The sequence below is a fragment of the Diorhabda sublineata genome, chromosome 1 (assembly GCF_026230105.1).
Source record: "Diorhabda sublineata isolate icDioSubl1.1 chromosome 1, icDioSubl1.1, whole genome shotgun sequence".
Lineage (NCBI taxonomy): Eukaryota > Metazoa > Arthropoda > Insecta > Coleoptera > Chrysomelidae > Diorhabda > Diorhabda sublineata.
This window is the reverse complement of record NC_079474.1, coordinates 24,772,840-24,789,827: the sequence shown is the minus strand read 5'-3', so window position 1 is coordinate 24,789,827 and position 16,988 is coordinate 24,772,840. Positions and strand designations below refer to the sequence as shown.

General features: G+C 32.0%; 1 protein-coding gene and 1 long non-coding RNA gene across 5 annotated transcripts in view; both read right to left on the bottom strand.

Annotated features, from left to right (window-relative positions):
- Positions 1–16,988, bottom strand: part of LOC130441257 (RNA-binding protein Musashi homolog 2) — a 453,235-nt gene that overhangs the window by 139,522 nt on the left and 296,725 nt on the right. The window lies entirely within an intron of this gene.
- Positions 11,784–13,413, bottom strand: LOC130441285 (uncharacterized). The gene is made up of 2 exons (XR_008909600.1): positions 13,203–13,413; positions 11,784–13,150 (listed from the first exon to the last, which is right to left on the bottom strand). It is a non-coding gene; the product is annotated as an uncharacterized LOC130441285 (long non-coding RNA).

Sequence of the window (16,988 nt, the reverse complement as noted above, 5' to 3'; positions counted from 1 at the left end):
GAAAAAATAAGCCTATAAAAAATAAAGAAGGAAAATGAAGTACGCTCTAGTCAACCACTTATGACAACGATCACAAGCATTCCTCGAAGCTGTGTAAAGAGTATTTTGAACAATTGGAAAGAAATAATATACAGAAAGTAGGGTTGTGGTGGGGAAAATCCGTCAGGGAAGTCGGAATGCGATGTCCTACTTTCACTCCATAGCTTTGGAATATTTTAAAAAAGTAATGAGGCAGATAGACGAAATTGTTACAGGGAATGCTAAAATTGTGCGCCGAAATAATAAAAGCAAATCGGGATTCCATCGATGGAGCAAAAATTTAAATTACAGATTTTAATTTTATTATTACTATACTTTTGTCTATATCATCATCATCATCATCATCTATCAGCCATCTTCCATCCACTGCTGGATATAGGCCTCCTCTAGTTTAAACCATCTATCTCTATCTTGAGCTGTATGTATCCAATTTCCTACAATTTTCTTTACATCGTCACTCCATCTTGTTGGCGGCCTGCCTCTACTTCTCTCATCCATTCTTGGCCTCCACTCCAATATTCTTTTCGTCCATCTATTATATATATATTTATACCTTTCCCTTCCCAGTTTAATTTTTTGAAAGAGTATTCCAGCACACATGTGAAGAGCTTAGGAGAGATAGTGTCTCCTTGTCTAATCCCGCGTCCTACATGTATCGTATTTGTTGGTTCGTGGACATTTACATTTAGAGTTACGTTTTCATATATGTGTTTAATGAGCTTTGCGTACCTGTAGTCTATCCTACATTGTTGCAGGGCTGATAAAATTGCTGGAAGTTCAACTGTGTCAAACGCCTTTCTAAAATCGACAAATATCATTACGAGGGGCCTATTATATTCTATGGATTTTTCTATCAGTATCTTGATCGTTTGCAAATGGTCGTTTGTTCCATACCCTATTCTGAACCCCGCCTGTTCTCTGGGCTGATAAAATTCTAACTTTCGTTCCAAGCGTTTCATAACGATCTTAGTGAACCATTTATAAAGGTGAGAGAGCAAGCTTATAGGTCTATAGTTTTCAAGGTTCGTTATATCCCCTTTTTGGTGGATGAGAATTATCGTCGCATTTCTCCACTTTTCCGCGATTTCCCCAAGTTTCTCACCCCCAACTTTGACAGCTTCTATCACAATTTGGTCTTCTCCTGCCGCTTTCTTGTTTTTCATTTCCGTTAGGGCATTTTTTGACTCTTCAATTGTTATTTCGGGTACAAGTTCTGAACCTTGGTTTACGACTTTCATTTTATTTTTTGTCTATATATGTTCATCATAATATAAATATTAATATCGATTGTTTTGTTTTTATTTCTTGTATATTACGTAAACTGTAGAGTGGGCAAAAACTTTTGACCGGTAGTGGATATAATTATACATTTCTGATATAGTAAAATGAAGGTTCCTTATCACATTTATCTGCAGCCAACATTTTCTTCATATTTCTATGTTTTTTCAAATAAAATTATGTTTTATCTTCTTTCTTATATTTCCAATTTCCCTCAAATATTACCTTCTTCAGCAAATAATACCATATTTCTCTCTAAATGCAGATTTTCCATCGCTCTTCTCCCAAACTGAATTTAATTCATGTGACGTTTTCCCAATTTGTCTCAATTGATATGTTTCGCTTCGTCTCCATTATTTTTTTATAAATGAAAAATAAATGGAGTTTTTCTTGGATCAGTTGTTTTCTAGTATCGTCTATTCGATTTGGTTCTTTTCTAGTTGACGTTTTGGATGGTACTGTAACACTTCATTCCGTTGCTTAAGAAATTAGAGCGGGAGCTAAAGATGAAGGTGGCATTACATATGGAGCTTTGTACTTCTTAGGCTCATTTATACATACCAGTGTACTCGGCCGAGTAAAACGCGAGCTCTACTTTTTCGTGCTGGTAAAGATACAGTATTTATACCTGCATATGTGCGTTCGATGCATCCTCCTATATAATCTGTGCGCTCGAACCAACAGGCGCTCGACTCACGTGCGCTCGATGCACGCATTCCTACAATATAAGCCACTCTTTATAATTGTGTAATTTAACTATAGAGTGTGTTCTCGCCAAGGAATAAAACAGCCTATTAACAATCTGGAATTTATTTTTCTGAAGAACCGTCAAACCGTTTGAAATATCACTGCAAGGGATAGGTGACAAAATATACGTCATGTAGCTTCTTGAAGGTTCGAATTCAACTAAGTTACTTGAAAAAATGAATAACCTTACTATCTATCGTCCATTAGTAGATAGTTAGGTTAGGTTATGTTAGGTCGGATTTTATGTATGATCATTTAAATTAATAAAACATTTAACCTTTACTTCATTAATTTGTGAAACATATTTTATAGAAATATGATCTCATTTGTCCAAAGAAAAACTACAAAAAGGATTATGTGTTGTAATGTTTTTGTTCTTTATTAACACTCTTTCTATTTTTATTTTCTTTCTTTCTATCAATAAACACTGTCTCTTACGCTCTTAATTTATTATAATACCTTACATTACACTTCACTTATCACTATCACAAATAATTTATTTAAATTTTTCGATTACTTTGCTTATTCGTTCTGTTCACCACGACTATTTATTCTGAACTGAACTAAACTGCGCTATATAACTCCTTATATATCCCAAATGAATTCTAGAAACTTAAAAAGATAAAAAAATAAAACAAATAAATAAATAGACCTACCTAAAAATTATTCAAAAGAAACAATGTAAATAAACCGTTTGCTATAATAAAAAGTAAACATCAAAATCCGCCGAATTTTAGAGCTCCTAGTATTTAAAGCAAAATCTTTGAAGGTGACGAAATTTTTAATTGGATTTCATTGAAAAGTGACATACTATTAACAATATGAATTTTGAAAGATTATAGTATATTTACAATGTGTGTTTGAATCATTGATTCACTGTAATATGCTTCATCGTTAAAAGGAGTAGGAGAAAGTTCGTAAGCTGCAGAAATTTTTGTGTCAAATCCATTATAATTAATCAACATACATGGTTGCTATGACGTATCAAGGCACAAAGTTTTTCTGTTGGGTGTCGTTGGTGAAAGAATGTAAGAATATTTGTCTATCCTCACAATTTTTATGTTCAAGACTTTTGGATGCCTGCACTAAATAGTTGGTTCTCCAATTTACATCACAATTAAACACCTGTAAACTATTCTCCAACGAGTTTCTTCGATTATTTTTTCTATAAGAGAGTTATGTACGTAACGTTTTAATACCTATCAACGCTTTAATTGCACTTTAATTTCTCAGGACTAAATTAAAAGTTCATGCCAATTTTATTACATATTTCACTTACTTCATTGTCGATTATTATTATAGTCCTAACGATATTCTTGGTTCAATAACAATAACATAACAGAAATGTAAATCTAAACTGAAGTAATTAACAATCAGCACATTTCTACTTACTGCTGATTAGAAAATTTGGGCGTGCGCCAACTCGTGATTTTAATAAGCGCCATAAAATTTTAACTTCTGTTACAATGTGCCAACTTGTGATCGTGGTTGTTATGAAGATTAGACAACTCGTGATGGAAGATTATGCAATCTAATCTAACCTAAGTTGATGGTATAGAATTTCAACCAATAGCAAGTTTGCATTATTATGTTATATAGAATTTTACAAATTAGGGCTTCCGCAAATTTTAACAATTCATTTTTCTATTGTATATTGTTTATTATGAACCTAATGCTTAAGTGCAATTTAGAGGATTTAGAAATTCTAGGTTTTAATTTTTTAATTTTCGAATTTTACAAAGTAGATTAGGTACTAAATTCTAGATAATACTCTCAATGAATCTGTCAAGAGTTGTACTATGTACTCGGACTACCTTTTCGTTTACCTGTAAAATCCTCGTCCTGTACATCCTCATGTCAACGGATAAAAAATCGTCACGAGTTGTAGAGCTCCCAAAAATTTTATCTTTTTTAAGAAGGTTGAGGACTACTTACATTGTAAATATTTATTGTCTGTCTAGATTATACTCTTTGCTTATTATCGTCGAAAAAAATAGGTATAAGGTTCAAGACAAGAATTGAAATAAGAATTTTAGGTGAAAAATTTCATTTTCTAATCAATAATACTAAAATTTATTCTGAGTTACTACCTGGGTCTTAAAAATTTTTTTACAATTCAAATTCAAACAATTCGAAATTATTTGTTGTATTCTTTATTATCATATCTTATATTTTGTTGACTTAGTTTTATTTGAATTTAGATCTGGAATTCATTCTTGACTAGTTCCGCCTTCTATTAATTTCCAAAAACATGTAAAAAGCAGACGAAAAATCGACAGCAGCCAGCAGGTTATTATTTTTAAGGAAAATGACTAAATGTCAAGCGTTTGTAGACCGATACTTATAAACCGAAACAGAGTCAAAAGTATCAGATATAATTTTAATAAAAATAAATATAAAAAATTTAATTACTAGTTTGATTTCGTACAACTAGGATATGGAGAAAATATGTTGATATGTACAATTTATTTTCAAATTACATGGGGATCTAGAGGAAAAATCATAGTTTACTATGATGTTGAAAAATAAAGAATGTTCACGTAATGTTTAATCAAATTGTCACTTCTGGGTATTAATTTCAATAAAATTGATTATGTATAACTTCCCATTATATTATCCGTAATGATAATTTAAAAGATAATGCTCTTTCGTGTGCACTACATTCGTGACTGAATGTTAGGAATAGAGCAGTTTTTAAACTTAAAACTGCTGCAAGTATCTATTCTCCTGACTTGTACCCTTAGGTGAGTGCCTGCATCTCTTCACCCTCTTCATCAACCATCATGCTTCTAATCTTGGACATAGGTCTCTCCTAATATTTGTTACATTATTTTGTATTATGTCATTTTACTATGTCTATACTCCTATAAATTTTCTCAAATTCTTGTTATAGATCCTATCTCAGAGCGAGATTCCTAGCATGACTTTCTCTTCGTGTGCTGTTATTAATTTATGCTTGACATTGTTTGCAGGCCGTAAGACGCTACGAGAAGGATAAATGATTCATATACTTTCCTTTTTAGGTTACTGAGAATCGTTCTGTCCTTTAGGTTATGCCAAAGCTTACCAAATGCTGCTCAAGTTAAAGTCTGCCCATTTCTGGTTTCCTTTGCCTAGTTTATATTGTGATTCAAATAAATATTTGTTGTTGTATCACTCATTATCTTTGATCTGTTCTCATTCGTTGTTATTCCAACGTTCTTGGATACCCTGGTCAGTTCTTCCAACATTTTTCTAACCTAACCAATATCACTCGATATTAAAACTATATATGTGAGTACAGGTTGCTTAGGTGGGATTCTTATCCTCTATGGTAATTCTTTGAATACATCTTCCAATAAAAGGGTAAATAAATAAGGAGATATTGGGTCTCCCTGGACTGCTCATTGTATTCTGATTTTGTTGTTTTGTAGCTCTTCGTCAATTTTAACATGAAATGTGGACATTATCATTTATGTTTTTAATTATGTTGAAGTAACTTGAATCTATTCTTTAATAGCTTGTAGAAATGCGCGTGTTTTTATGAGTTCAAATGATCTACCTTAGAGGGTAGATGTAGAGGAATAATGTATTCATTGGTTTTTTTTTAAAATTAAAGTTTGTAAATGTTGCTGCAGTATCTAGGTGATCCGCTTATATTAAATTCTTATGACGATCACGAAAATAGATAACATGCCTGAAGTCAATAAATTCCAACCCTGTAAAAGATAAGAAATCAATTCAGATTTCTAAAGTCTCTATCAAGCTTACTCAAACTCAGCTTAGGTTGACCGATCATTCAAGATAAGCTTCAAAATGTGTACAGTTCGTAGTCTATATTTGTCCATTTACATTTACTCAACATCTCATAACGTTTCTCATGTACATTATAATAATTACAATTTTCATTACATGTCTCGGTAATAACATAAATTTTATATCATTATTATGCATACAAAACATTCTATTCTATTCATTCATAGAATGTTGCTCATATCTTAATAGAGAGAGAGAGAGAGAGAGAGAGAGAGAAATGCTTTATTGTCAAAAAATTGTTACAATTTGTAGACAAAAGCTTGTGAAAACTAAAAAACAAACATAAAAATAACTAGATAAAGATAAAACAAATGAAATAAAATTTCAATATACAGAATAAAAATATAATGAGAAATCATTTATAGGTAGTAGTTATAGGTAATAATTAAAAAATAAGTCCATAGCAAAAGCAGTATGCAGCATGTTCAGAATTAAATATTATTATTAGAATAGAAATCGTTTGCAGAGTAGAAGGTACTTTCCAGTAAATATGCCCTCAAATTATTGCAAAAGGTGGGAAAATATGATATCGAGTTGATTTCAATTGGCAAGTGATTGTGCAATTTATTGCATTGTAAAATATTGAGCCCTTAGCTTATCCTGCACATTGAGTAGGTAGGTAAAGGTCGTGCTCTGTGTTCCCAAGTGGATAGCCGTGCAACGATCTTTCTGAAATTGGAGAAGCTTGCTTACAAATTAGGCAAACGGATTCAAGGATGAATAAGGAAGGAAGAGTTTGCATTTTTAATCTTTTAAAGAAGTCCCTGCTGTGAGCCCTGCTGTTAATTTGTAAATATCTAACAGCTTTTTTTTGTAGTTGAAGATTCGCTCAAATTGAGACTCGCCCCAGGAGGGAAGGGCATATCGGAGATGCGACTCAATAAGGGCATAATAGACAGTTAAGAAGGTGGATAAGTTCAGTTCTTTGTAAACTGGTCTCAGCGCAAAACAGGAGGAACTAGTGTCGTCTGCAAATAGACATATTTTACCACTGACGTCTCGATAGGCGATGGGGTTTGTAAGCAGAAGAAACAAAAAAGGGCCCAGTACTCAACCATTACATGCATACACGCTGACTTCTGTTGGTAAGTTAAACCATGCGAGAGGTGTAAATTACTGCAATTTATTAAATAAAATATTATCATTAACACAATCAAAAGCTTTAGAAAAATCATAAAAAGTTGTTGCAGTATAGTAATGGCTGTTTAGGCTAAAGTAGACATTATTAAGAGGGAGAAAATAGCATCATTTGTGCATTTGTTACTAAAAAATCCAAATTGATGGGTAGTAAGTATTTTACATTTAAACAGAGATGATGAAAGCCTCTTTTTGGGGATACAGGTCTGTACAGCTTATTACTTCGAATTTTAATGGACTCGTTAATTACATAAGAAATATCCTTTTTTACAGGATACACAACCTTGAAATAATGGTTATTTAATACAATTAAAAGATTATTTCAGTTATATTTGTATTCTTATAAATGTATTTATATCTAATTATTATCACTTTAATTTCTTATTTCTTAGACCTTTCCATATATGTTTTATTTAAAACAGAAGAGACCTAAAATCAAGAGCATTAAGATGTATTATTATTACTTTTAATGTTACATTACATTGTTGTCAATACACTCTTATAATCCTAAAGGCGAAAAATATTTTAGAAATGGAGCCAAAACAATAATATCAAAACCATTTTTAAAATAAAACCAAATTTCTTCAACAATTTTTCGAGGTCTGAAAATTGATAAGATCCTTTTTATATTATATATTAATGAATGATGTCTTTATTTTCGAAAAAATAAACGTTTTGTTTTTCCAACAAGTTTCACGTAAAATATATGTTCTTAGTTTACATAAGTTACTGTTATACTTTTGGCATTGGCAACACTGATTTTTCGTATTGTCTCTGACTTATGTATACCTCACATAATTGAGCAATCTAACCAATTGTCAAAATCAACTAATGCCCATTTAATGTGGTATAAAGAAATGCTTCTGTAGTAAGTTTTTTAATTGGTTTGTCTCGTTATTTGTCGGATTTCAGACCTTATTATTTCATCGCAAAATAAGAGTTACTACTTCGAGAAGTATGAACTTTCCACCCGGACACGTGACTTAGTTGGTTTTTTTAGACTATGCAGTATTGTGCTTATTGTACGTAAGCGGTGAGTTCATTGTAAACTTATGGAAAATGAGCAAGATTCTGACTAAAGCTCTTTTCATCTAATTATAAGGTGGTAACTCCATCTAAAGCTTCAAGTTTGGCATTGTACCTTTAAGCTGCCACTGGGCTATCTCTCTGCATTCTTGAAAAATACTCACTCATATTTGACAAGCTTGAACGCAACAATGGAAATCAATGTACAAAATATTTCTATAATTAAAGCACAAGTTTTTAAAATTTTGTAAATTGCTTGGAAGCTTACGTTCAGACTTAGTTCCTATGAAAAAGACCTAAAAAGTATCTTTGAAGTCCTCTTAACATCATAAAACAAAAAAATAGTACAAAACAACTCTTACTAACCGAAAAAGCCCAAGAAAATCAAGCATGTGTACGAAAAAATCGTTTGTTCACTCCACAGCCGCCATTTTGACGTAGATCATATATTTTGTTAGATTGTCTAATTGACTATTTCAGATATAACTTCAAAAACTGAAAGAAAAATGCCTTGCAATATTGGTTATTTTCAAGAGATCTTTTGAGGCGTTTCTTTGTATGTAAAGATTGAGTAGTTATGTAGCGGGAGTCCGGAAATTGCGACCCATTTAGTTCTAGTTATTCGGACTTAAGTATCAATTCAGAGACACTTCGAAAAAATAGAAATACGGTCATTATTAGTTATAAAGCTTTAACAAATAGTTACTATACATAGCACTGAAGACCTAAAGTTTTAATGCTTCTAAGTACTTTGAGGCAAGATTTTCAGTAACTTTAGAAGTCGAAAAGTTGCGGGCTACATTATTATCAGGACCAAAGTGAGCTCGATATTTTCTTTCTTTTTACACATAAAAAATCGTTTTACTTCTGTAATTGAGAACTGTAGGCAGACGATAGAAACTTAGTTTGAATTTAACATTCTTGCTGTCACTTATTATAACACAACAAAATCAATTCCAATTATATCAAAATAACTTCTTCATTTATCATGAAGCTGCATAATAAAAAGTCCTTTGTTTACAATACGAGAATAAAAATCAGCTGCTTTGTATATTAACAAGACATTGCTGAAATGGCATATTTCCACCACTACATTTTATCGATTGTGATTAGTGATGTTTGAAGTCAATTAAAAAGTGCAGTTTATAACTTTTTAAATCAATAATCACGACATGAGACAATGAATTGAATACTTTATATGTCTAGCTATGAAACTCCATCTGTGCATTCACTCTAGGACAAAATCCACGAAGGTTATCAATCGATACTGTGCTTTAACCGACAAAACAGTTAGTCATGTGACGAAAATACTAACATGTTTATTTATTGTCAATTGTCAAAGTTTGACCATTCAAAGAATTCTACAAACTTAATTACGAAATTAATGGTAATCAGATGGTGCCAGATCAGGGCTGTATAGGGGATGTGGCATCAGTTTCCAGTCAAGCTCCAATAGTTTCTCACGAGTTGCCAAAGATGTGAGAAGCCTTGCATTATCACGGTAGAGCTTTCCGATTTGACAATTCTTGCCGTTCTCCTTTGATTGCTTCAGTTTCATTAAATCGGAAATTAAACATTAGAATTGATCATTTGGCCGCTTGCAAGCAGCTCAAAAAACACAATACTTTTGTAATGCCACCAAACTGACAGCATGAGCATAAAAATGTTGTTTTTCAACTTTTAGTGTAGTTTGTGCTCGTTCATCGTCTTCGCTTTATGATCGTTTTCGAACTATTTTACAGGACCTATTTTTCACCACCAATGATGATAATTTCAAAGGAAGGATCGGTTTCATTTCGTTTAACGTGCTTATCGCAAATGTTGATTCTTTGTGTTGAATGAATTTCTTTCAATTCGTGAAGTACCCAAATATCAAGCTTCTTAACTAGCACAAGACTTTAAAGTGTTTTTCCATTGTTGTTTGCGATACATGTACCTCTTCGCGATATCTCGAACAGTATGACTATCCTCTTCAATTATGACTTAGATTTAATCACCATTAACTTCAGTAGGCAAATCGCAACGTTACTTATCTTTGGGACAAAAGTCTCCAGACGGAATTCTTTGTACCAATTCTGACACGTGCGCTCTGTTAAGCAATCAGCACCATAACCTTCACATATTTCTTTGTGTCCCACAGCTTCCTTTTCTTTAGGAAATAAAAAAATAAAATATGCCGTTCGTTTCTGTACTCCATTCAAAATTAACTCACAACCAATAGCTTTATTAAAAATCACGCACTACTTGTTTCTAAAGTTACCTCAATGTGACTAGTATCACGTGACAAATGGCAAAGTACAGTACTAACATAAGTTATTCAAAAAAAGCAAAACTCTCTATCAGTAAGAACCTTATTTATAATATCTGCACATGTGGTGCACAGAAATCAACTGTGTGAGTCTTTCCAGAGGAACCAAGAAAGATTGTTCTCGAAAGAAGTACTTCGAGTCAAATTTTCGCCCGTTTCTTTGGCTTTATCTGCCATTAACCAACAGAGGCATTAGAGTAATGTTTGCCAGTAAATTTCTGGTAGAGAACCATTTATTTATCACAAGTTATTGGAGAAATTTCGAAAACTTTGAAAATAAAGCAAATCATTCTTTATCATGACAATGTAAGCTGTCACATGGCAACTCAAACAAATGAATTATTAACAAATCAGAATGGGCTGAAATACCATCCACCGTACAACGCTGATTTGCTTGCAATGAGATATTTTTGTCTTGTACATCCAAAATAAACAAAGATTTTCTATACTAGAAGAAGCCTTTTTTGAGTTGAAACCGAATGTTCTGGGGACTCGGAATGAAAAATCTTATTGGAGAATATTTTAAGAAAGAATGAAGTTTCAATCACTTGTTAGTGTAAAAAATAAATAGCAACCTTCGTGAAATATTCTCACAACTACACGTGTGAGTGTAATTTGAGCACAAAACAGGTGGGTATCCGAAAGTACTAGCTACTTACGTTGTTTACTTCCCAATTATTCCTGCACATGATTAAGTTGAAAGACTATTTCATTGCCTCATCCGTCGGCGCAGTTTACCATTGTCGAGATATATAACTACTAGAGAGATATATAACTATAGGCATATTTCATTTTGAGTGATCTTAGGTTATAACCATATTTTCTATATACCTATGATGAATTTTACCCATTTGACCTACTGTTCAAGGTCAATAATCTTATAAACTAAATTCCAACTAAAATTTACTTTGATCATCAATATGTATTGATAAAAAATAGTGTTTTTGAATATTTATATTAGTTCTTTATCGTCTTTTGTTTAAAAAAAATCATAATAGAAAAAACAAGACATAAAGATAAGCGCTGTTATGTTGAATATAATTACGGCTTACAATTCAATAATTTCTATAATTTTTTTTGAATGTTTTCATCCTCAACTTGAGAGTACATGTATACTTGCCTATATTATATGATTAAGATGAATTCAATAATTATTCATTTGTAAACAAAGAAGTATAATATTTCTTGTCTGGTTGTCGACTTAGAAGTTTATGCCGATGTGGTTAAACTCTTCGCATCAACGGCGACGGCCCATGAATGTGCATCAGAGTTGAAGGTCATTATCAACAGACTCCCACTTATACAAATCAATGTTGCCAGATGCTCATTTCTAACAGTCTATTTTCGTAGGTATGCGTGATGCATCAAAAAAAGGGATTTTTTCGATACAAAATAAAAAATGGAAAATAACCATTTCAGGTACTGCGGGCAAAATTTTTCTTTTGAAACTAAATTTTTGGTGTATTCAGCATGTCCCTCTAAACTAAACGTTAATTTGGAATCAGTCATAAATTAATCGAAAATAAAAGTAATAATAACGTATGTTGTAGCAAGTACATATTTTTGCATCAATCAGCAAAATAAAATCAGTTTTTTAACAAATATTATCAAGTAAATCAGGTAAGTTATATTGCAATATATTTATTTTTGCTTTCTATTGATTAAAATGTGAAATATAGATCAGCGCCACACAGTTTTCAATAATCACCTGTCATTTGCATGTAGGTATTAGATAATCAATTGGCAGTAGCATCGATTTTACATCAAAATTGTGGAATATAGAGAAAGCCAGGGTCTGTCAGACATACGTTTATGTACTGAGACTAGAAATTTTCGAATGTTGTAGTAACTAGGTTATTACAAACTTATATGTTAACATCAAATAAATACGGCGTTCAATAAATAGGCTGATTCACTTCAAAGTCTAAGAATCACACATTTTGTCTAAACAATGATTTAATAGCAATATTTATGAAGCTAAATCAATTTAAAATGTCTGATATAGCTCCAGTATATATTATTTAAAGATAATTAACACTAGAAAGACGGGAGATTTAGTGTATGCCTATATGCACCAAAGCGGTCAAAATGACTGTATTGTGAAATAATAACTAATTCGTAAAGAAATTTGTTTAAAATTAAATTTTAATATTGCTTATACTATTTAGAATCATAGTTATTAGTGAGTATTAACAATAAAAAATTTACGTCATTTGGAACAGTTAATAATTTATTCCTTACTTGTATATATTTGATCAAATCGACAGGAATGCATTGAAAAGATTATCTTCCATAATGTTCCTTTTATCGCAGCCTGTCAGCCCTTTTACACCCTTAAAACACAAGTAGATGGTGACCTTCCAGAAATATCAGGTTCAGGAAATTTTATTCAAATAGTACTATCGGAAGTTGTTTCGGTCTCATAAAATATGTTTTCAGTTTCTTTATTACAGTCGGAATTACTTAGTACCCTACACCTTTTCCTGGGCACATTGATGACACTTTCATTTTCATCGTTAGTGATCGCCTCTACATCGCTATCTCCAGCATTAAACGTCACACTTTGAATATAATCCGATTCATCTTCAGACGATAGTTTGCACCTGATTCTGAATCGGAACAGTCTTCATCTATGTTCATCAATTTTTGCAATAACTCTCTTCTAATCGACATTTCTTTCACGGCCCAAAAGAAATCAAACAAAGTTGTTGAACAAAGTTGAACAACTGCTTAAAGCAGGACGACCAAAGGAAAAAAAAAGGAAAAACGTGGTCTTTCCATACCAAAATATGATATTTTGATAAAGACTTAAATGAGAAGCTGAAACAAAAATATAAAATAATTGAAATAGAAAATAAAAATAATATGTTACCATCGAGAACACTGTTGACAATAACACACTCACTGGTGGTCTTGAGCTATAAACGTTTATACGAAATCGGAGCCTATCTGATTTCATATAATCATTGTTTATCTAACTGAAAAGCTGTCAAAATGACAATTTTATTGAATAATAACAATTATTATTTTCATTTTAGATTTACTTTAATGAATAACGTGCGTTTCTGTAGACTTTCATCGACAAGAAGCAATTATCAGTATACATTATTTATAGTGCCATTGAAATTCATAATAGCGAATTATAAATTTAGGTCTTTTTTATCAATGATTGATAGATTTCTCATTTTAATGTATATCAAGTATTTTCAAGTATTATCTTTTTATGTTGTTTGACTCCGTTTCAAGGATTTTTATAATTAAATGTATGTTTTTATGCTGTTAATCTGAGGTCTATCCATTCTTTTATATTTCTTGATCTAATATTTAAGTACTGTGTTTTCAGTTCTATGTCAACAGTTTAAAAATTATTACAATATACTTCTCGATACAGAAAAGTTTCAGAAATATTGATTGAATATAGAAGATGTTTTTCTTTTTTTTTGTCAACGTTTTCCTATTATGAGTTTTCTTTTTCCTCCACAATTTCATTACGTTCCAGTATCCATCTCTCAGATCCTCCGTCATAATTTGTATGATAAAGTAGGTTTCGGACCTGGTCTTTCTCTTTGTGACTAATTTGAATACTTTTTTGACTTTATAATTTGGATTATACAATCGTAGCAAATCGTGTAATTTCAATAATTTCAAGATTTGAATATACAACCTGTTTCCCAAAATATGCAGTCTAAAATATCCATATGTATTCTATAACTACAAACAAAAAGTTACCTTATCATATAATCCATATTTTCCTTGTTCTGCACAAAAAGAACTGCATTATCCACTATATAAAAAGTGAATTATATTTTCATATATTGGTATAACTTTCTGTTTTCATCTTTATACCTCTATAAACCCTCAAGAAACCCTTCTGGTCACTGCGGAAAGACCCTGCCATTAGATCTAGATACTAAAATTCTTGCTGAAGTATCATTAACACCATCTCTTCCTATAGAGTTATTGTGACAACTGCACTATCATCAGCGTAGACAGACTTTCACTTCTATTTTTCTGTAAAATGATAACCCAGCTGGATGAATGATCTAATCGATAACCTTAACTCTAGTTTCTAATCGCCAAAACACCAATATTGAATTCAAAGTTTTCACCTGTTCGCAATGCAATCTAATGAGGAACTGACATTCACCGCATCATAGAAAAGGAAAACAATAAAAAATAATCTTCGAATATCTCCCCTTTTTAGTGTCCTTCCACAAATCCTTAACTTGCCAACCCTCTAGAGTGTGCAGTTACGTTTCCATCTTTTTTATGTCATTTCAAATTAAATTTGTTCTGTTTTTATATACATATTCTCAAAATCTGAATAAAAATTTATAACTGGATCACATGTTTCACATTTTCGATTTAATTCCATCAGTTTATTGAAACGGTAAATACGCTTACAATTACAATTCTACAATGTTTACAAGCATAGAGACCGCTATTTTCCATCAAAACCTTTTGATGATGGATAAATATTGGCAATCAAAAGAATTAGCTTCATTTCATTCGTCATTTCACCAACTACACCTCAACAGTTGATATTTCGACTCAAATTGTTAATAGGAAATTAATAAACAGTATTATTTATTAAAACTCGGTCGTACGTCTAGTTTAATAGCACACTAAAAGTTCGTCCTTTTAATGTACAATATTTAGTAGGATACAAATTGAACTGTACATAGAAATACTCTGCTCTCGTGGGAATGCAGGAAAAATAATTGAATATTTATTATTAAATTCATCCTAAACCACAGATAATTGTTTATAGCTACACTAACACAACAATGGTTTGAAAGCCAAGTTGCCTTCATCTGCTTCAATATCTTCAGATTCGGTCTTGCTATGTTAATAATAAATTGTTAGAATCAAGTATGTATCTCCATGTATTCATATTCAATATCTTTCAATTTTTCATTGTTATGTTAATAATTTGTCTATTAATTTCCAAACATCATGTAGCTTGATGGTAACGATCCAAACAGCTATTTTATTCTTTATTAGTGTCTAGATGTTTTCTATTTGTTTAGGTCCTTGTGGTAAGGTGGCAAAAGCAGTGTTTGCATGTTGTTTTATATCAAAGTTTTGCCTTTTTTCTGATGATTTTTTTATTTGTAATTCGTTTTAATATCAGCCATGTTAGAGAAAATGTTTCTTTCTTTTACATCACTCTGTATTTTATATATTAACGACAAAGGGATTGTGTGAAGTAACTGTTGCAATAAGATGCACTAAATCAAAAGGACCTTCGCATTATTGAACCCTTTTTCGTTTTTCAGTTTGGGCGAAGTCCCGATCGCAACTTTAAGAGGAATAGCCGCTTACCAAAAACTTTTGATTCACATGAATATTAACAGAAATAACAAACTTATTTTTGTTTTATCCACTGCAATTATCTCCGCCGCAATGTTAATTTTGTTAGTCCACTAGCTTTCCAAATACACGACGCAATTTAGTTACCACCGCGTTCCGAGATACCTTCATGTCATAAAAACATCAGTCCATTATTGGTGTCCCCAAAATGAATGCCGAAATTAAAGCGGGATAGCTGGCGTAAATAGAACATTTCGCTGATGTAGCTCAAGTTTTGTCTTAACTTGGGAATCATTTGGATTACTTTTAGACTGCATATGCAGTAAGTCACAAGTTTGATAGGTATCCCTACGAGGATGGTAAAACCGTCAATTGGGAAATGAAATTTATTTTTAAAAGTATTGTAGTAGAATCGATAAGTTATTTTAGAGTTTGGATGGTTTGTCTTCAAAGCTAAGGATAATCGATGCACGTTAAGATCTTGACTTCGATATTGCAGGCTACTCGTAGACCTTCCATAGTGGCTCTGAAAAGAAGAAATGTATTCACATACTAGGACCTCGTCTGGTTTGGAAAATTTTCTGTTTTTCGATTTAATGCTTCTTTTTTCAACAAAAACCACTCCACTCAGTTTCTTAGCTTTTACTAAAGTTATTGCAAAAACATAAAAAAGTGTCTTTTCCAATACCTGCCGCTCCCATCTGGCAGCGTATAATAAATAGTTCCTTGTCGAAGTCTTTTAGCGGGATCATCGTAATTACCATAACGCCTTCTTTTGACCGGGCCCAGGCGTAGTAAACCTATAAGAAATGAATTTTGTTTTGTTTTATCTTGTAATGCAAAAACTCATCGAAAACTTTAACTTTCTGGACATGAGGAATTTCTTTACAATGGGAATTATATTTACACAAATACTAAAACAAAGAAAAATCTAATTAAAGTAGGACTATAGACGATGTACAATAAAAATGAAGTCTAATCTCTAAAGTCGGTATAGTCTTTGGACCAACAAGATACTTTTTTTTATTCACATTCTCTTTTCCTTGACTCCTTCTTAACTTGTTAAGCGCGTTTACGGAGCCTTCTCCTAGTTTTCGTCTTGTTATGATTATGGTTTCCATTTTATATGTAAAACCAACAAATGAACCAAAATACCCACGTGCTTTTTCTTATTATAAGTGCTGGACTTACCGCGCATGTCTGTCTGCGAAGCACACTACACAGAGATTTAGCGAGTTGGCACTTAGCGCGCTTGAACAAATTTTAGGGTTTGTTGGCACATAGCACGGTTTTCATTACAAGTCTACATATAATGGTCCCATGAGATTTCGATGATACCATTATG